Genomic DNA, 22,677 nt, shown 5'->3' with positions numbered 1-22,677 from the left:
GACGTTGGGTCGGATGCATCGGCCACGGAGGCCATGGTCCGAGCCACTATTTTGGCTGAAAAGGCACGTGAGGCTTCCACGTTGTCTGCTGGGTGGCAATCCACCCTGGACGACATGATTGTCAAACCTTCGTGGCAAGAGAAGGATGGGCTCCACTCAATTCATCCATCTCAGAAAGCATATAGCAAAGAGGAGTCCCACCTGAAGGACGAGCGGCTGCGCGAACATGCGAATCATTACAACAAAGCCAGGAACCCTGTCAAAACCACCTCCCCGCCTTCAGCTATCAATTTGGACAGTTCTCATCTTTCTGAAAGAATTGAAAGCCTTCAGGATCTCGCCTTGGTGGGCAGGTGGCATTTTCCAGAAATGGACGATGCCGCGATGAGAAAATGGCTTGAGGACCGGTGGAAACCTCTGATCGGTTATACCCCCATCATCTCCCTCCTCATGAAAGAGTGGTATTGTTTTCATTTCCTGAAGGCCTGTGACTTAGAAACTGTCTTGAAGGGTCCTTGGGTTTTTGGAAGAAGTTTTCTAGCTCTCTACAGGTGGTATATTGGATTCGACCCGTTAAAAAACACTCCATCAAATAATTTGATTTGGGTTAAACTCCCAAATCTCCCTCTGGAGATGTGGTCCATGGAATCCCTCGCTGTAATAGGCAACTCCATTGGTAGATTTGTTTATGTTGACCCATGGTGTCGTGGAGAAAAAGACAAAAGGATAGCGTGGATTCTCATTGAGAAGGCATATAAGGGGGGTTATCCAGATCATATTGAGATTGCGTGGGGGCACCTGAAAATTAAACAAAGGCTAGATTTTTGGGGCATCCCCTTCAGGTGCTCTGCATGCCACAAAACTGGGCATTTAATCAAAAATTGCAGGCGGCATGCGGCCCCAAAACCAAGGTTGTTTCATCGCAGATCCCGGATAGACTCACCCTTTCCCTCTATAAAGAAGATCTCTTCGCCTTCAGCCAGCTTATCGGTGACCGAACTTGTGGATGATCAGGCCCTTAAAAATCTGGAACCCACCCTGTCCCCGCGGTTGTCGTCTCAGGATTTTTCTAATGGGCCTGAAGCCAGACCAGTTTCCTCTGCAAAGGCTGCTTGTTCCAATATTAATAGGGCTTCGTCTAATTTCTGCTCGCCCATTCCTGAACCAAGGGATGACAAAGTTGTTCCCTCTCCTGCGCCCTTTCAGATTAAGGATTTTATCGTTGGATCCCACCCCATAGTGATATCATCTTCATCCCCGATGTCGGACAAGAGTCATCTTCTTTCCTCAAAAAGCAAAGAGTCGTCGGACAGGTGTCTTCTTCTTTCCTCAAAAGGCAAAGAGCCTTTGGTGGCGGCCACTCCGTTCAATTCCCCTGAGTCATCTCCAGTTAATATGTGTGACAGTGATATAGATTTTTTACTTAGTAGAAAATCTCTTGAGCTGGAGCCTCTGACCATTCATAAACCGAATAACCCTGCTTCTCCCTTCATAAGTCCAAATTCTGCAAGGAATATTACAGTAAGAAAGAAACACAATGGAGGGAGCAGACATTTTAGGGGGAGGACAATTGTTTCAGATAGCGGAGTAAGGAACTTATCACTAATCGATGTTCCCATATATGATATGACTGAATCACAACCTCTTAGAGCAAGCATGGCTGGTGACTCGTCCAAATGACCTTTATTGTATCCATGAATATTAGGGGTTTAGGCGCAAACCCAAAATTCTTGGCGCTAAGGGACATCTTTCACACAGCTCGGCCAAAAATTATTTTAATCCAAGAAACCATGCACAGCAATCAGGTATCCATATCTTACTTTAGGAAAATGCTTCCTTCATGGTATATGGTTGCCTCAGAGGCAAGAGGCCTGTCAGGGGGGCTGGCAGTCTTATGGGATCCTGAATGGATCAGTGCCAAAGCCTACAAGTGTTTTGCTGGTATTCTTATCTCGGCATTTATCAGAGGTCAAAGATTCCAAATTAATATTTTGAACACCTATGCGCCTTATAAGAACATAATCCCTTTCTGGGAAAAATTGTTTGCCTCAAAAAATTTTGATATTGAATCTCTGATGATTGCAGGCGATCTAAATGTAACTTTAAGCACTAACGAATGCTGGGGTAACTGTAGAAAAAGACACTCGCTTGCTGACCGTATTAAGCTGGAACTTCTGAATAGAAATCTTGTGGATATTTCTCCTTCGAAAATGATGCCTACTTGGGATAACGGAAGGTCGGGAGAGGCGTATATTGCTAAAAGGATTGATCAGTTCATAATGCATGATAGCATCATAGACAAAATGGGCATGCCTATTTCATCCATTGGGAACGCCTTTACATCAGATCACAGGCCAATTTTCCTTAGCTGGCGGGAGAAGGGTTTCAGAATGGGTTATCCCTTTAAATTCAATAGAACATGGTTAGAGGACCTAGATTTCAATAAGATCATTTCTAAGGCATGGAAGGATCTATCCGCAAGAGATTTGTCCCCCCCATTTATGATGTTTAGAGACAAGATGTTTGTTTTGAGAAAGGTGGCAAAAGAGTGGCAATATGATAAAAGAACAAGGGATAGACAGGCGCTTCAAGAAATACAAAAGGAGTTGGACAGGATTTTAGGGTCTATGGATGAAATTTTTTTTCCTCTTAGCATGAAATGTCATATAAGAGAACTGGAAAAAAAAAACAAAATCTTTTGGAACAGGAGGAGGCCTCATGGAGGCTCAAAAGCAGGGCAATATGGCTGAAGGATGGTGACCGAAACATTAGGTTTTTTCATAAATTTGCAAATGCCAGGTGCGAAAAAAACATAATATGGAGAATTAATGATGGTAAGGGTGGTTTTTTCGTATCTAAACATGATATATCGAATGAAGCTGTGAGGCATTTCAAAAACCAGTACAAAAGAAGGGAAGTCTGTGATTTTCAGGACATTCTATGGGGTATTGAATTGGCTCCACAAATGTTCGATGATGAGAAAAACGTGAGCCTATTTCAGCCAATCACAGAGGAGGAGCTCCTTGGAGTTCTGAAGGCTTTCAAAAAGGATAAATGCCCAGGCCTGGACGGCTGGACCATAGAATTTTTTACTCACTTTTTTGATATCATCAAGAAAGACTTGCTGAGGATGGTTGAAGCATCTCGAATCTCTGGAAATATTCATCAGATCACAACATCCACACAGATTGCTCTAATCCCAAAAAAGGCAGAAGCGGAATCTTTCCAAGATTTCAGGCCGATCTCATTATGCAATATATCCTTCAAAATTATCACTAAAATTATTGCTGAAAGAATGAAAACGACTCTGGCCACCTTTCTTTCCAAGGACCAACATGCTTTTTTAAAGGGGCGCAACATTTTGGATGCAGTTGCTATAACACAGGAAAGTCTTTTTTCAATGATATCAAGAAAATCAGATGCGGCCATTCTGAAAATTGACTTGCAAAGAGCCTACGATTGTTTAGATTGGGGATTCATTAGATGTTTATTGGCAAAGATCGGCCTAAAATCAAATTCCATCAACTGGATTATGTCATGCGTTGAAAATGTCCACTACGTGGTCATCATAAATGGAATGCCTTCTCCTTTCTTTCCAGCGGAAAGGGGTCTTCGTCAGGGGTGCCCCCTTTCCCCTCTTTTATTTATATTGGCAATGAATTCTCTCAGCCTTCAGATTAACAAGGCAGTGGCCGAAAATAGGTGCAGGCCTGTCAAGATTTGCAGGGACATCTATATCTCTCACAACCTCTTTGTTGATGACATGCTCATCTTTGCTATGCTATGCAGGGTGTCCTGGATATGCCTCAACGATATTCTTAATAGATTCCATAGGGCTATTGGGTTACAAATTAATAGAGCAAAATCTACCCTTTTCCACAATGATACCAACATGGAAATGGTGAATTGGATCTCTGAGCTGCTCGGTATAGAGTCGAGATCGCTAAAGGAGGGTTTGAAATATCTGGGATTTCAGCTGAAGGCCAAGGGCTATTCCAAAGCGGATTGGCAATGGGTGATAGAAAGATATTACAAAAAGATTTCGGCGTGGGAATATAAGACTCTTTCCTTGGCAGGTAGAATTATTTTAACACAGGCTGTCTTAGCGCAATTAGCTGTTTACTGGGCTCATATTTTCTACCTTCCAGCAAGTATCATACACAAAATGAACAGAGTTTCTGCAAATTTTATATGGGGCGGAAAATCTAATCAGAGGAAACTCCATCTGTCCAAAATGGATAAGATCTCTCTACCAAAGAATCTTGGTGGTTGGGGCCTGTTAGACCTGCGGATTTTTGGTAAAGCGCTCCTATGCAAAACGCTGTGGAGGGGTATTTATGGTGAAGGGCCGTGGAGTATCACTATTAAAAAGAAATACATGAAAGGTAAAGATTTGGAATTCTGGTACAGGAAGGGATCAATTGGAGCCAAACAAGGATCTGCTATTTGGCTAAGTCTCCACAAAGTTGAGCAATACTTCTTCAAGAATCTGAGATGGAGTCTTTATTCTGACAACAGAATTTTAATTGGAATTGACCCAATTATGGGTCGGCAGGAATGCTTATTCATCCCTGAAAGCCTCTTGTTCTTTTTTTACAGAAATGGCATTTTTACGTGGGACAAATTAATATCAGTCTGGCATGGCCCAATTCCTTTATGGAAAGAAGCCCATGATCTTCATTTGCCAGAACCTCTAGTTTCCGTATGGAAATCTATGAAGGATGCTCTTTGTAGTTTTGGTTTCCATCGCTCAGGGTCTGCGGATCATCTTATGTGGATTGTGCCAAATGCAAAGTTGCCGGTTCGTGTTAAAGATATATACTTTGATATGATTAAATTAAAGGCATCTAGCTCCTGTTCTATATATCCTCTGATTCTCTGGAAGTCGGGATGCCCTCTTAAAATGATTCTTTTCTCGTGGCTGGTCTTCAACAACAGAAATTTGACTTGGGAAAATTTGAGGAAAAGGAACTGGCACGGACCGAGTAGATGTTCTATGTGCGAATCAGCGGAGGAATCCAATTATCATATGTTCTTCCAGTGCAATTCTTCTCTACAAATCTGGTATGAATTGTCTCTGCTTTATGGTTTCCCTCATGTTGTTTTTGTTTCAATCCAGGCAGCTTTTGAATGGTGGTGCGCTCAAAGAGAATCATGGAGATCTCTCTTTATCATTGTCCTATGGTGCGCATGGAAATGGAGGAACGCCAAAATCTTCAAAGACTCAAAAGAACCCCTAAAGTCTATCTTGCATCATATTATCTCCATCCACGATGTTGTGCCATTAAAACAACCCAAAATGAAAAAAGGTCGCATGAAAGAGAATGAAAGCCCTCTCAACAGAGCTCCTTGTGCTTTTTTTGATGGGGCCGAGCAACATAATATTTGTGGCTGTGGTGTCCACATTATTATGGACGAGAAGCTGCAATACTTTATATCATGGAACGGTGGGAAAGGCTCTAATAGTTTGGCTGAGGCGAGGGCTCTTGCAGGTCTGCTTGCTTTCTGTGTGTTTTTTGATATCCAGGACATTTCAATTTATGGCGACTCAAAAACAATGATTGACCATGTAAAGGGTGCCTGCCACGTTAGTAGTCCTCATTTGACTGGGTGGATGGACAGGATTATGTTTTTTCTGGGGGCACATGAAAGATTTCTCCATTCACCACATCTTCCGTTCCCAAAGCTTCCAAGCTGACTGTTTGTCAAAGAAGGGGCTGACTTTAGATTCTGGCTCATGGTCCATGATGGTTTCTCATGGAGAGTTCTCTTGCTTCATCCAAGACTTTTCTGTTCCTGGGTTATGAGTCTTTTTTGTTTTTAATTCAGCGTCTTTCTCTTCATCTTTTCTGCGTCCTCTAGTGTATATCAAGTTTTTCTGGCTGTCCTTATGCACTATCCCTTTTTGTAATATGTGTCTAGCCATTTGATGCTCTTTTATCTGAAGATTGTTAGCTGTGATTATGGACTGATGATGTTGGCTTTCATATCCTCTGGGAAGTCCTATTCCTACAGGTTTTTTGTCTCATATATGCTGGCCTGCTGGCTATTTTTTATGTACCATCTGAACTTTTATATTGACTCAATATAATACTATGATGTTTTTTCTCTCCGAAAAAAAAACTTGTTTTCTCTAAATATAACCGGAATTTCCATAACTTTCCAAGCAATTCCTCTGTTTAATTAGACTACAGCTCCATTAAATCCAATTTAATGACATTAAATTTTTTCAAAGTTCAAACGATCCTTACCATATTAATCTCTATTCATTTTCTTGTCACATCTACATTCATTTCAGGTTTTCAGCTTTTCATCCATGTCAAAATTTGAACAACTCTTTGCATCGATGTAAAAGGATAACAATCGTTTGTTCGTTTTTAATATGAGTTTATAATTTTGTTTTAGCGGTAACGCTTCTGTTACTTGTTTTGAAATTTTTGTTGCGTTCATGGACGTATGGGTTTTTCTTAGGTTGGACGATTGCTGTTTCTTTTTATTTGGTTATTGAAAATGTGCCATAAATATGGGATGATTACAAAAATGTCTTGTATCACTGAAGTTGTTGATTTGATGCGATTATAATTACAAAAATATTTTGTATCACTGAAGTTGTTGATTTGATGTAAATTATTTTGTTGTGTGACTTTTAAATGATTATAAATTTAATTTTTAGTTTCATATAACTAAATTTGACCTTGCTTCTTAACTCAACCTTTGGCCAGGTGACTTTTGGTGTCTCTGCTCTAGCTATTTAAACAGGCTAAGCTGGATCTGTTCTTCAACTTGTCCTGACGATGAACCACACTGGTTGGTTCGAAACGCGTCGACAAAAGATTGGTTATGTGATTTTGCCGAAGATTATCTAAACAATTTTTTTTTTTTATATTTTTATATTTATTAAATTTTTATAATATTTTAAAATTTACAATTAATTAAAATAGACATTTTTATGTAGATTACTGATTCTCCAAATATTTAATAATAAAACTGTATAATCAATTATTTGACTGCGTCCATATTCTTCTGATTACGCAATATTCAAGCCATCCAAATAAACCCAGAAAAATGAATGTTATAACCTCAATCTTCCTTCGCTCAAAAGATTGATTGCCCAATATTCAGGCAATCGAAATAAACCCAGAGAAATTCTTGTCTGATTACCCAATATTCAAGCCATCCAAATAAACCCAGAAAAATAAAATGAATGTTATAACCTCAATCTTCCTTTGTTCAAAAGATTGATTGCCCAATATTCAGGCAATCGAAATAAACCCAGAGAAATTCTTCTATAATTACCCAATATTCAAGCCATCCAAATAAACCCAGAAAAATAAAATGAATGTTATAACCTCAATCTTCCTTCGCTGAAAAGATTGATTGCCCAATATTCAGGCAATCGAAATAAACCCAGAGAAAATAAAAAAATGAATGTTATAACGTCAACTTCCCTTCACTCAAAAGATTGTTATGGTTGATCCTTCACGTTAAAGGGATTTCTAACGCTCCTGCCCTGAAGCCATGGCCATGTTGGTTAATTGTTTCAAACTGTAGGCATGTTTATGTTAATTGGTCCTCATCGAACATTGTTTTCACATTGCTTTAGAGTTATGTTACCAATAGCGTTTAGTGAGTCCAAAAAACAAAACAATCATGAGACCATCCAACTCCTTTGCGCCAAATTTGACAGCCCATTTGTACCAATTTGTAATGTTAAATAATGGCATCTGTAGCAATTTGTAATCTTAAATAATGGCGTAGAGCACTTGGTAGTTTTATGAATTATTTGCGTGTAAATGTATTATAGAGTTCGTTGGTGGTGAGACCACTAAAGATATGTTTTTTTAAGGATTACCCAAACACTCTATGTGTCTTCTGTTACAAAGATCCTTTAAGGATTTTGATTGAATTGATATCTGTGCTTTTTATGATGATTATTTATTTAAAAAGTAATTAATATGTTTATGATGTATTAAAAATGATTTTATTGATTTTTTGTTTTTTAATAATATTTCAAATATCATTATAGAATTTTTTTTCAATGTGTTAAAATATTATTGTAAGTTATGGGCATCTAGCTTAATAGAATACTTGGCAAGTTTTAGAAAGTAACTCAAACAAGATAATAGCAATAATAAAAGTAATAATGTTTGAAAATAAATTGTATGATGCTTATGGTAGATTGCACAATGATTATGCCAGTTCTCAAAGTATCCACGAAACATAAATTGAAATTTATAAATTTAGGAAATGATTTCAATACTAAATCAACACTTACATTTATATGCATGTTTCTCACTCATCCAAAAGCTCTCTTGAACTTCATATTTTTCTATTCACTCCTTCGATCACTCAAGCGCATCAAATTAATCTCTCTAAGAGGAAAATCAACCAAAGTATTAGCATGATGATTTGGGATGGTCTCATTTTGATCTTCATGGGCCTCCCGAGCTTTCTTGTATCTACAAAACACAAAAGAGAAGGTTAGTAAGCAAGCTAAAGAAAATATATAAGCCCGATGGTTTTTCCATCGAGTCACATGATATTCATGGCTTATTGAAGGATTCAACAATTTTGAGGAGAATCACATTTTCTTGAATTAACTACAAATCATACAATTAACTAGGAAGCTCATTAAATCAGTTATAGTAATAAAAAACAATGTGAGAAAGAAAAAGCCATTAGAGCTCCCCATACAAAAAAACTTTGGATATGAATTCCATGGATTTAGTGGCTAATTTCCATGGCTCTATCCTCATTAGAAAACACGGGTTCTCAAAGAAGCCAAAAAATAAATTTCCCAAAATTTGCCCCAAAATAGTGCATTCATAGAATTCATTATTATGAATAAATTTTATATGTAAAGTAATGTGATATATTTCTTTTTACAATTTGAAAGGGTGCATGAGGAATTGTGCCAAAAAAATCCCAAAAATGTGGTTATAGTTCACTTTTAGTTATTCACAGCTCTCAAGTGCTCGAGCTAGCCCATTACACTATATCAAAGTAACTAGTTAACACTACAATTAACCAAATTTTAAATCTGTGACTTGATTGATAAATAAGTTTTACAAATATTTTAGTTGTTGCTATATCTCCTTATCATAGATCTAAACAATTTGTAGGTATAACATTTCCCCTTTCCTCTATTGGACATCCCTCCACATTGACAAAGGGTGTGGGATTGGTTGAAGCTCTAGTAAAACTACTTATTGAACTACATCACACTTGATATAAGGAATGTGTCCTCTTTTATAATTAACATATTCGAGTCGTGTACAATCTATAAACCCCTAAGGTGATTGTAATCAAAATTTCATTCAATCAAGAGTATAATTTTGTGGGTATGGATATAGCCATATGGTTATCCACTTCCTTCATGGGAAAAGCCAAAGACTCTTTCAATTTACTTAAGAGTTGTAATTAAGTGATTCCAACCTCGAGGTTTAGTATTTTACCCTTTCTCCCTTATGAGATGAGAGCCTTGGGACATGGATCCTACAAATGACTTATTGCTTGACATACTATACTTTTCAAAGTTGGGTTTTCATAATGACAATCTTGTATCTAACATTAATCATTCCACTCCATGATGGTTTTCTCGGAGACACTTGCTCAAATCAAGTCCTACTACAAATGTAGGAATATGTAATACCATCATTGTTTCCTTGGTTGAGTTCAAGCTTTGAAAATCACAACAATTTTTTTACAATTTATCCCATCACATGCAAAACCCACATATGAATCTACGGAGATTTGGTAGTCACACCCACACAATGCTAGTGGTGAAAAACATAGTCATAAGATTGAACTTCAAAAAGCTAAGTTTAATGAAGATCCTAGCTTGAAACATAAACCAAGACCTCTTTTCCAAAACTTTCAAACACTCATTGGGTTTGTTGAATTATATAATCGAAACACCCTTGGAACAATGAAATCGATAAATTTGAGATCCACATGGTTTCAATCCACACAATAAACAACGATGTTAATGACCACGGCATGCTAATAACATCATTAATCTCTAACATATATAACTAGAAGATTAAACAAATATTTAATCTCTCCATCATGAATACTCCCAAAAAGAAAGCCAAAGGGAAATATGATTTATTTTAAGTAATATCTACTCCAACATGGTAGGTTATAATTAGAAATGGTACCTTGATTTTTAACTTGTACACAATACCATTATACCCACCATCAAATATACTTATTTTTCCATTTATTTGACTATGAGACAAAGATGCAAGTCAATCTCCTCTAGTCATATCCTTCTATTTGTCAGAGCATGTACTCTCTCTTGTCCTAATATATGTGATCATGATTATTTAATTTTGGTTATAGTTTGGTAGAGATAGTTGTATCTATCTTGAGAAAATATTTTGTGTATTTATATTTGTACACTTAAACTATTAAATAGAGCTCTCAATGTATTTTTGTGTGCAATAAGATCTACTATCCCATATCTTAAAATGGTATTAGAGCATGTATGAGCTAAAGAACTTCCTCACTAAAGGGAACACAGAGAAATGGAGAGTAGAAGTATTTGTAAACTAATGAATTGGATTGTTGTTTTGTGTTTATAATAATGTTTTGTTTGTCCATTAAATTCTAAGCAGAGAAGTTCTCTACATGGGTAGTTTGCATTCATTGGTGATTCCATGGGGATTTGATCTCACATTGGGAAATATGATTAAGCCAAGTAATGGCTATGATGTAGTCTTTACAGTGTACCAACAATCAATGCTCTGTGGTGAGTTTGTCAATGAGAAACACCCATATAGAGCTTATGATGTCAAAAAAATTAGAGATGAAGGAATGACACACTTGGTTCGAAGTCTCCCAACATAGAAGCTACCTCTGTGAAAGTGTAAGACAATGTGCAATCAGATATGGATTCTCTCAGCTACTAGAATTAACCAAGATTTGTTACTTCTGTGATGTTAGCAGAATTTCATGTGAAAGAGCATGAAAAACCACATGTGCATACTTTAAAGAAGAGGAAACATAAAGGCAACCGTCAAATCAAAGAACACACACAACTTGATAATGAAGTTCACCCAGTGTGAGTTACGTCTCTAGGCCCGATGTCAAGAGTGGGGAGGGTGCTTCATTATGTGGTGCAAGATGATGATGAGTACATGATGATTTCTTTGTCAATACAAGGAAGAACTCCCACTCATAAAACCTCTCCTTCAGCATGAGAAAATACCAAAATCTCACATGAAGTGGCTTACAAGGATCCTCCAACAAAATGGAAAACAAGGATCTCAACATCAAATAATCATCTCAACAACAATCAAAAGAAGGCATGGAATCAATGCATATTATACCTCCACTACGGGGAATGACCTGAAAATGCACACCTCTGTTGAAGAAACATATTGCATGGTTGAATTCCTAGCGAAAAATCATGAAATCTTACTGTAAACTTGACCCCTTTCTGATTTGGTCAAATTTGGGCTCCTTGGGAATCTCAAAGATTCCTCAAAGATTCTCTTCTGAGGGTTGACCTAAATTTGGCTGTTGAGACAAAGAAACTGATCACACCATCATGTTCCTCGTGAAAAACTAAGAAAAATGAGTATAAAGTTAGCCTAGTTTTGTAACTGTCAATTTCGGGCATCCAGGGAATCTTTCATATTCCCTCCAGATTCCTGCTTCAAGGTTCCATATTCATGGTTCCACCCTCAACAGTATGTGTCTGGAAAACACGATCCTCAAATCAGAAAACCATCTACACCATCAGACTCCTGACGAAATTCTGAGTAATCTGAGTATAAAGTTAGCATATTTCTGACACCTTCAAAAATTAGTTCCTAGGGAATCTTCAAGATTCATCCAATATTCCATGCATCATGGTTCTACTCCATTGAGATTCCATCACTTTTTCTGGGTTCCGTGCATTGCCTCCTCCTATATACAAATGATTCACAATTCTTTTATAAAGGTTTTAGCGGATTTACTAAGGATCTCCCTTAGCATGTTGGTTAAATGAATTAAAGTAAGTGTGAGTGGTTTGGGGAGGTCCCAGGGTCAAACCCTGAGGGATCCCCTAATCTGAAAATGGGGCACTAAAGGATTTCTCCACTTCCAAAGCTTAAATATTCCCAAGATCTAGTGATTAACCAATTGCGGAATTAATAATGCTTGAAAATAGGTGTATTCTTGTGTTTGGTTTTAAACTATTTATGTGTTTTAAGTTTATTTGCTTGAACTGATATAAAACATATAACATCAAGTAAAGTAGCAAATACAATACAGCAACAAGCAATCACACATAACAGCAATATAATATGGATTTCACCCAAAACTCTTGGGCTACATCTCCTTGAGCTCTAGTCAACTCGACTAGGCTCTCTGGGATTATGGCAAAGCCCTTTTACAAGCTCCACGCTCAACTCCACTGGTTTAAACTAAAAACAACGGGCTTAGAACACCATCTTATCCCTGGATTTGAAGCTCTCCGGATTTTTGGCTCTAGCTCTCTACTCTGACTCTGGCTCTTGGATCTGGCTCATGGATCTAGCTCTTGGCTCTGGCTCTGGCTCTGGCTCTGGCTCTCGGCTCTGTCTCTCGCTCTTGTCTCTGGCTCTATGAGCTATCAGCAGTTTGCTCGACCTCCAAGTGACTGTCTCAGCAACTTTCAGCTCTCTGGTTTTTCTGCTCGACCTCCAAGCGACTCCAAAAACTCCCTCCGCTGCCTGTGCTTTCCGCTCTACCTGATCTTCCCCTCAATCATGCTCTCTGGCTTCTTTGAGGAATTCTTCTGGATCTGCGGCTTCCTGCCCATTTCTTTGCGTATAATCATTCCTTTGTCTCTTCATCTGGCCCTCTGGCTTCTAGCTCTGTGGCTCTGCACATTACAAATGCATCATTGTTTATAAAATGCCCACTTGCCGTGTGGCACAATGATCAGGGGTTTTTACAAAGGAATCAGGCCCTTTCTTCAGGCAAAAACCTGAAAATGGAACAAAATTTCAATACACAGAGTTTTACCGATAATACACTATCGGGCGCGAAATCCGGACTTCAAATATTATGAAATTGCCCCTATAAACCCTTTCAAGTCTACCTTTTATGGCTATCACAAGCCCACTGTTGATCTGTGTGATCTCCAATCCAACGGCTGACAGCCATTTCGAGTGGCTTATGTGCACAGATTACCTGCCCAAAAAGGTGGTTTTCTCTCTCCTGCGCCATGCCACGTGTTGGCTAGTGTATGGGTTTGGGCAGAGCCCGTCCAATACCACTTACTACCTTAGGCCCGCCCGAAATCTCGCTTACCACAAAACTCCTTTTTATTTGAGTTTTATGATGGAAATGCATCGATAGATAGAAAATCCGAAAAACCCGGATTTCAAATTTTATACAATTGGGCTTATAATTCCCATTGGGTCTGGCCTTTATCGGCTTATCGCAAGTCATGTGCCCAACGACCCTTTGTATCGAGGATCACCGATCACCCGATCACTGATCTGCCGATCCGCCGATCATTGATATCGCACCTCGCGTATCACATCGGCGAGGGTCTATGCCTTCTGCTCCTCCAATCGTCGATCGGTCGATCGCTTCGATCGTCGATCAATTGATAGCTCCAATCATCGATTATCGCAATCACATTATTGCAAGTTTGGGGTCCTGATGTCGCATACATGCCTGCTTCCTATGCGAATGAGTTGGAGATTGCTGATCGAGGGTCCTTCCACCCTGGCCTTAAGTCCACCCCTTTGCACATTTGCAATGCGATTTCCCTAAGGAGCCTTTTAGGCCATTTTTAGAAGAAATGCCTCCTTTTTCAAAGGACAAAGGCAATCTTCTTTCTGCAATAACTTCTTCATCCAAAGTCCATTTTAGCCCATTCAAGTTGCAGTAGATTCAGAATGAGATGATCTATGCAATGGGACTATTTCCAAGAGCATCATGGGAATTTCATCTTCCTCTGTGAGGAACACTTTAGACTTAGAAGTTTATCCAAGATCCATTTTGGATCACACGTTCCCACTAAAAGAACTTTTGGTCTCCAAAATACTGACATATTGATCTGTACAGTAAATGAGTACCTCACCCTCTTCTTTCAGCCTCCATACACTTGCCTCTTGAACCAAATCCTTTGACCACTCTCCTTCCTAGATGTGTTAGTCCTCTTGGGAAGAACTGTTTTCCTCCTTGACTTCATGCAGAATTCCTGCTGAGATGGTCACAGAAAGTAGTTTTAACTTCTCTGCCTTGATCATTGATCCAAGGTGGCTCAAACAAATGTGAAGTTACATCTGCTTCAAAAAAATTTACATTTGTACCTGTTTGACAAGTTGTCAACAACAACAGAAATACAGATAACAACTAGATGGTCTAAACTCCTGCTTCAACAAAAGAAACAGATTTTCACATCTTGTGAACACCTCCATGTCTTACATCTGCATACAAATGATGGACTAGATAAAAAGCCCACAAAACATGCCTTTAAAAAAAATGACTCTTCAAGTCAAGCATGTAGAAAAAGACCATTAGGACTCTTTTTCAAAAGATGAAACACTTCATCATTATCTCCATCTTGGAGACCAAGTTAACTTCTCCCAAGTCAACATTGCATCACATGCATGTCAAAGCAATCAACCCTGCAAGTTAATTACATATACATGTTCAAATACAAGGAGAACATCAACATCCCTGTGTTCATGCACATCAAGCTTATGCATGCATTTCATCCTTCAACTTTCACTTAAGCACACTATACTTTCGAAGCTGAAATGAAATATAATGTTGCAGCAACAAAGTGAGTCTCCTACTCAACTTTTCCATTCACCTTCTTGGTAAAATCCTGCAACTTGCATTCCACTAGCAAAGAAATTCAAATATATGCATCAATAGAAATGCAATCTTTATTGGATAAGAACTCTAACCATTTCTTACCAACCCACTTCAAAGGTCTTGTCTTTGTCTACACATCAACATCAACATATGAATCATCCTGAAACACATCATCCATGGAAACTTCCTTTCCATTTCTACCATCTTCTCTTTCCACTTTCTTCAGCTTTTGTGGAAGCATTGTTGGATTCAGAGTCCAACATCTTTTAGCAAGATGCCCTTGCTTATGGTAGTAAGTGCACTGCATGTGCATCCTCTTGACATCATGATTTTCCTTGTCCAATGGACCTTTGGCTTCTTGCTTCCTTTCCTTCAAAAGTTTCCTGTATGTGGCCATTCTCTTCCAACATCTAGAAACATTATGGTTATCCAAACCACAAAAGGAACAAGCAATTCTTTTCCCATACTTATATGGAAATTTACCATGTTGAACATAATCAAAAGGAAAATGTTTAGAACCAGATTTATACCTTTCTCTTTCACCTTTATTGCCTTCATGAGGAGGTGAATCAAATGAATAAGTGGATCCCTTTGGAACACCATCAATCTCTTCAAGGTTGTTAGAGCTTCCACAACTCTCTGGTTCAAGTGTGTGCTTTTGAACACCTGCATCCTGCAAATGATGTTTCAAGCTATTGCATTCCTCCTTAATACAATCTTCACACTCTTTAGGTAGAAAACCTACAATGCAACTCCTTCTTGGCCCTGTTTCAATGGTCTTCATGGCAACTTTGGAACTTCCTCCATAAGACTGTCCATAGCCAAGAGCCAAATACTTAGGCCTTTCCTCAACTATTATTGGCTCAACAATACCTTGTGCATGCTTACCCAAGCCTTTTCCTTCATAGCCCATCTTGGACATTAGCTTGAAACCTATGCCTCTGGTATGTTTTTCGAAAGAACCAATATAAGCATTCTTAGAAAAATTTGAAGATAAACAGGAATTGTTTACCTCTTCTTCAAGCTGACACTTGACTAAGGCTTCTTTGGCAACAAAGAGTTGTGTCTCCAACTCATGCATCCCTTTCAGGTTCATATTAGCAATATGAAGTCGCCTCTCCATTTCCTGCAATCTGTTAGAAAGCAACTGCTTCTCTTCCTCCACGGAATTCAACTGCTCTCTAAGTATGTTGCTCTTCCTTCCATCCTCATACATTTCTCTCACCATATCCATCATGGTGGACAAGTCTTGCTTCATGTCTTCATCAAAGGCTCTTGTGAAGAAAGAAGAATTTGAGGACTCACTTGTAGAAGTTGTCATTATGCCAATGAACAAAAAATCTTCAAGCGAGATTAATAAAGAGCTTATTCAACACCCTTTTGCAACAAACCTCTTGTGCTTCAAGGATTGTCTTGAGGTCCTTTGGGATAAGAAGAATGCCTTCAGCCCTTCTTCCTTTTTGTCCTTCCTAGATTGAGCTATCAATAACTTTCCCTTCACCTCTGGAAACTCAAACAATAGTCAGTCTGCAAACAAGCATACAATCAACTTCTGACTGTTTAAACACCTCTCAGACAAGCAATCTTTTCTCTGTCAATCAAGCATTCTGATATAACCTTCTTTGAAGGTGGGGTTAATCAATCTTAGGCTACGATGCCACCTGATCTGAAAATGGGGCACTAAAGGCTTTCTCGCACTTCCAAAGCTTAAATATTCCCAAGATCTAGTGATTAATCAATTGTGGAATTAATAATGCTTGAAAATAGGTGTATGCTTGTGTTTGGTTTTAAATTGTTTATCTGTTTTAAGTTTATTTGCTTGAACTGATATAAAACATATAACAACAAATAAAGCAGCAAATACAATGCAGCAACAAGCAATCACACATAACAACAATATAATATGGAGTTCACCCAAAACTCTTGGGCTACGTCTCCTTGAGCTCTAGTCAACTCGACTAGGCTCTCTGGGATTATGGAAAAGTCCTTTTACAAGCTCCACGCTCAACTCCACTGGTTTACACTAAACACAATGGGCTTAGAACACCATCTTATCCCTAGCTCTGAAGCTCTCTGTCTTTCTGGCTCTGGCTCTCACTCTGGTTCTCGGCTCTGGCTCCGGCTCTAGCTCTCGACTCTGTGAGCTATCAACAGTTCACTCGACCTCCAAGCAATTGTCTTAGCAACTTTCAGCTCTCTGGTTTTTCCGCTCGACCTCCAAGCAACTCCAAAAACTCCCTCAGATGCTTGCGCTTTCCGCTCTGCCTGATCTTCCACTAAATCGTGCTCTTTGGCTTCTTTGAGGCATTCTTCCGGCTTTGCAGCTTCCTATTTGTTTCTCTACGTATAATCATTCCTTTGTCTCTTCATCTGGCCCTCTGGCTTCTGCCTCTGTGGCTTTGCGCGTTACAAACACATCATTGTTTATAAAACACCCTCTTGCTGCATCGCACAATGATCAGGGGTTATTACAAAGGAATCGGGTCCTTTCTTCAGGAGAAAACCGGAAAATGGAACAAAATTCCAATACACAAAGTTTTACCGAAAATACACTATCGAGCATGAAATCCAGACTTCAAACATTATGAAATCGCCCCTATAAACCCTTTTAGGTCTCCCTTTTATGGCTATCACAAGCCCACCATTGATCTGTGTGATCTCTGATCCAACGGTTGACAGTGATTTTGGGTGGCTTATGTGCACAAAGATTACCCGCCTTAAAAGGTGGTGTTCTCTCTCTTGTGCCATGCCACGTGTTGGCCAATGTATGGGTTCGAGCGGAGCCTGTCCAATACCACTTACCACCTAAGGCCCGCCCGAAATCTCGATTACCACAAAACTCCTTTGTATTTCGGTTTTATGACGGAAATGCATTAATACACAGAAAATCCGAGAAACCCAGATTTCAAATTTTATACAATCAGGCTTATAATTCCCATCGGGTCTGGCCCTTATCAGCTTATCGCAAGTCACATACCCAATGACCCTTTGTATCGGGGATCACCGATCACCCAATCGCTGATCTGTCAATCCGCCGATCCGCCGACCGCCGATATCGCACCTCGTGTATCGCATCAGCAGGGGTCTCTGCCTTCTGCTCCTCCGATCGCCAATTGGTTGATCACTCCAATCACCGATTATCGCAATTGCATTATCGCATTATCGTTATCACATTATCGCAAGTTTGGGGTCCCGATATCGCATACATGCCTGCCTCTAATGCAATGAGTCAGAGATCGCTAATTCGGGGTCCTTCTGCCCTGGCCTTAAGTCCACCCCTTTGCAAATTTGCGATGCAATTTCCCTAAGGAGCCTTTTAGGCCATTTTTAGAAGAAATGCCTCCTTTTTCAAAGGACAAAGGCAATCTTCTTTCTGCAATAACTTCTTCATCCAAAATCCATTTTAGCTCATTCAAGTTGCAGTAGATTCAGAATGAGAGGATCTATGCAATGGGACTATTTCCAAGAGCATCGCAGGACTTTCATTTTCCTTTGTGAGGAACACTTTAGACTTAGAAGTTTATCCAAGTTCCATTTTGGATCATCCCCATTTTGGGCATTGGGGGTTCGGTCATTTTAAAATTGGGCGGTTCATTTTATTGGCATAGGTAAGTGGGAGTGAGTGGGATCGCTCGTGGGGCGGGTCAGCCAATGGTCGGACAAGTTTGATCCTCGTCGGATTTGGCATGTATGGTGGCCATTGCAATATATATATATATATATATATATATATATATATATATATATATATAACCAATGGGTGGGTGGGTCTGGCGGGCCCGACCCCATATAATTTTATTTTTTTATTTAAAAAAAACAAATTCAAAAAACCTATCGGCGGATTTTTAGGGTCATTGGAAAAATTAAGTAGGCGACAATTTTGTCATTTTTTACCACCATAAACCGTCACCATTAAGTGTCAATTTGTCGCCTCGTTAGTGGCCACAAAATTTAGAGGCTTCAAAAAATTTAGTTGTCTTCCAAATTTAATTAGTGATCTACCAATTTTAGTTAGCACTCTGCCAAATTTAGTAGTGGGCCTAGTTGGCCAAAACTTTGTCTAGCCATAACTTTTGCATATGATGTCGGATTGAGGTGTCATTTGCCCCATTGAAAATATTGTGATGAGATATTCAATCTAACCCTGTTGCATTACAATCCAAGGAATTTTATTTTTTAGCCTTTCTTAAGCCCTCTTTGACTTTTGAGCATTTCTCAGGCCACCTGGATCACAATCTGACTAAAGAATAGTCGTTGATGGTAGTTTCATTGATGGTTAGATCTGTGGAGGTGACATCATCAATGAAGGATCTGTGAGGGAAAGACATTAGAGAAATTTTAAGGTCTAAAACGGGTCTCCTAAGGAATATTATATAACAATAGTGGAAATAACAAAATAAGATTAGATTAAATCATCAAATTTTAGAGGGAAAAAAAGAAAAAATTATTTTTTGAAGGTGTATTTTCAACTTATCTCCCTATGGTGTTACTCAAATTCCGAGTGGGAGAACTCATTGGATGCAAAATTTAATTCCTCATCTAAGGAGTACCCATGTTGCATACTTTCGATGGATTCTATTACACGAAAAATGAGAAATACATGGGAAAACGTTATTGCAATCAAGTTTTTCATGTATTTCTCATTTTTTGTGTAGCAGGGTTCATCGAAAATATACAACATGGGTACTCCTTGGATGAAGAATTAAATTTTTCATTAAATGAGTGCTTTTTCTCGAAATTTGAGTAAAATCATCGTGGGATAAGTTGAAAATACGAGTTGAAAAAATAGTTTTTTTATTTTTATATATTTTAATCTTTTCACTTTTTTACTCCAAAAAATGTGAATCGTCCCCCATGGTTGACATCATCATCTTGAATCATATTGGTTCTTATAAAGTTGGTTTTGGTTGTTCATTTTTGTTTTGAGGCCCATTTTAGACCTCAAAATTTCTCTAATGGGATTGGAATTCCATGTTTGTGTTGGATGTATCGATTTTCGAGCACCCTTACTCAACCACTAGGATAATTTGCACCTTCCTCAACCCCAAGTGGATGGACAAGATGCTCCATAGCCTTTATGGTGATGTTTGTGAAAATTCAGAAACCCAAATCCTATTAGAGCAACTGGAAATTACTCTCCTAATTCTTATTTTAATTAACAATTTATTTACTATTTCCTAGATAAAATACTAAATAAATCACACTACAACCTATGCAAATAAAACTGCGGAATAATAAATGCTGGAAGAAATACTAGCACACACACATAAAATGACACAATTATTCTTGAACCAATGTCCCCAGAAAAACCCAACTTGGGAAAACTAGTGCAACAACTAAGGGTTTTATTATTATGCAGCAGTGAAATAATATGAGTAAAAATGGCTGCCTAAACTAGAAATCCTATAGAGAAATACTGGCAAGAAAAATAGAGTGAGGAATTTCCTCACCCCACAGGCAATTTCTCAACACCACTTCACTTCATAATTTCGGCATTTTGAGGCACTGCATCAACCTCTGCACTGCTCTATGTAGCTAGATGGATGACTTTCCTTCTGATCTATTTTGATGAAGTAGTTCTACTAAACAGAAAGACGCTTCTCTGACACTCTGGGATTGCTTCCCCGCCTTTGGAATTGAAAACGTCAGTCTTCCTCAGAAAATCCACTTTGCCTCTAGTGGCTACTACGTTGCCACAATATCAACCTCTCTATGGCTCACTTGCCTCTCTGTAAATGCACTCACCTGATTTGGAATCCTTCCTCCGCCTTCAATGTCTCTACCCCTCTCTCACTGCTTCGATCTCACTAGCTCTCTCTCTAGCAATTGACTGCTGCTACTCTGGAAATCGATCTACTCATGAAATCGAACTCTCCAAGTGTTTTCTTCGAGCCCCATCGAATTCTTCTTATAATCCTCTGTTGAAACTTCAACGACCAAGAATCTTAACTGGTGGCTAGGATTAACTTGAAGTCGATCCGCATGAGTTTCTAGAACATTCAAACCTTAACTTAATTAATTTTGATTAATTAGTCATATTCCCTGAGTTTAGACTTAGGAAATATTTAAAAACTGATTAATAATCTAATTAAGTTATTTATAGGCGAAATTTCTAGAAACAATTTCTGGGTTTTGGAGATCTCATGTATTCTAGCCTCTCCACAAAATTTCAAGGCTAGAACACATCCCATGCTACAAAAAATAACACTCCCTGTTGGTGAGGAATGTGTTCTAGAATTGCTGCCCCCTGTAGCAACATTGTGTCTTTGCACCTTCTCTTGTCATGTTGTTGATGTCTGGTTGTTGGTTCCGACCAACTACTGTGAAACTCTGATATGTGTTGCATATGTGCTACGGTTGACTCTGATAAACTGCTGCCAACACTACATATGCACTGCAACTCCCTTTCCATATGTTTCTGCTGCAACTACAACATTTGCAACTGAAAAACATCCTAATTATTGAAACAACTGTGATCAGCATGATGCATTTGTCACCTAAGTCTCTGACTGTTGCTAGTATTTGCACTGGCATTGAGGCATCTACGCTACTGTTGACTATGCACCGTGCCACTTGCACTGTTGCCAACTCTGTACTACACTTCCCAACATCTGACTACAGCTAGACTCTGCATTTGTCACTCTAGAATCTGACGACATCTACTATCACTGATACATCCTGCTACTGAATATTGTGATATCCTGTAGCAAGGACCTCCTCAAGAATCCTGCCCATCTATATTACTCTGGGGATACAAAACCAAACCACCCCATTTGACTCCTGGGGTATGTCAAAAAACATGGTGAAGCCTTCCTCCAGCTTGGAGGGTAGCCTATCGATCTTTGTTGATGCTCCCTATTGGTCCTTCTCCACCTCATTGTCCTTCTTCCTGAGAGGACACTAGGTACTATTGTGGCCAAGCTCACCACATCTGAAGCACTTGACCTTCGACATGTCCTTCTTCTTCTTTTAGTACTCCCCCTGACCCTGAATCAGGCCCTTCAATGAAAGGGCTACATGCTCCTCCTCCTTCACCTGCTTCGATCCGCTGCTACTACCATTGATGGAGCTCTTCAATAAAGCTTGTCGCAACTCCTCGTGCTACAAATTGGCACACATCCTTTCCCAACTGGGTAAGGTATCTCTACCCAAAATACTTTTGAAAACACATACCACTCCTCGGAGGCACTATTTAGTGTCAAACGCACTAGCTCTATGGGTTGAGGTGCTGCCCCAACAACTGAAAATAGGTCTCAGACCTCCTGAATCCAGGTGAGGAAGGGGTCTATGCTTTCCCCCTTTTGCATTTAGATGAGCCTCAACTTACCCTATAAGTACATCTTCCGCTACTCAAAATTTCCCTAGTATAGCATGGAGAGGGTATGCCACATATCACTAAGCATTCCATTGGCCATTATATGTGATACAACATGATTCCTGACTCTGTCTAGGATTAGCCTCTTTGCCCGCGCCATCACCTTTTTGTACTCGTTCAGCTGATCTTCACCCTAGGGTACTGCTACCATTGCATCAATATATGGTTTAAGGCCATATTGTTTCCTTCCAGATGACATAGTTAGAAGCTCCATCCAACCTGTCCTGATCGTGAAGCCTTGCAGTGCCCATCTCAACAAATGTCGAAAATCTCCTCTTCCCTTCTGCTCAGCTACTGCTCAATTATTCGCACTCCCTTCTGGAGTGAGGAACTCTGCTCACAACGACTACTCCTCTGCATAGAAAATTGAACTTCTTGAAACTATAAGTTTCCTAAGGAAAATTTTCCCTCAGCATGTGTTGTTCTTCCTTCCACCTAATGCTAGCTTTGCTCTAGCAAACTGCTGCAAAATTGTTGGGTCCAACTAGAGA

The 22,677-nt window shown here is 39.1% G+C and overlaps 1 pseudogene; it reads left to right on the top strand.

Annotated features, from left to right (window-relative positions):
* The first annotated feature begins 1,847 nt into the window (after positions 1–1,847).
* The window catches only part of LOC149181374 (uncharacterized), a 64,981-nt pseudogene continuing 44,151 nt past the window's right edge, over positions 1,848–22,677 (top strand).

The sequence above is a fragment of the Pinus tabuliformis genome, chromosome 3_2, assembly GCF_031772625.1.
Source record: "Pinus tabuliformis cultivar Carrire ecotype Pingquan chromosome 3_2, CPIR1, whole genome shotgun sequence".
Taxonomy (NCBI): domain Eukaryota; kingdom Viridiplantae; phylum Streptophyta; class Pinopsida; order Pinales; family Pinaceae; genus Pinus; species Pinus tabuliformis.
The sequence above is the reverse complement of the archived record's forward strand: the minus strand, read 5'-3'. Positions and strand labels throughout refer to the sequence as shown.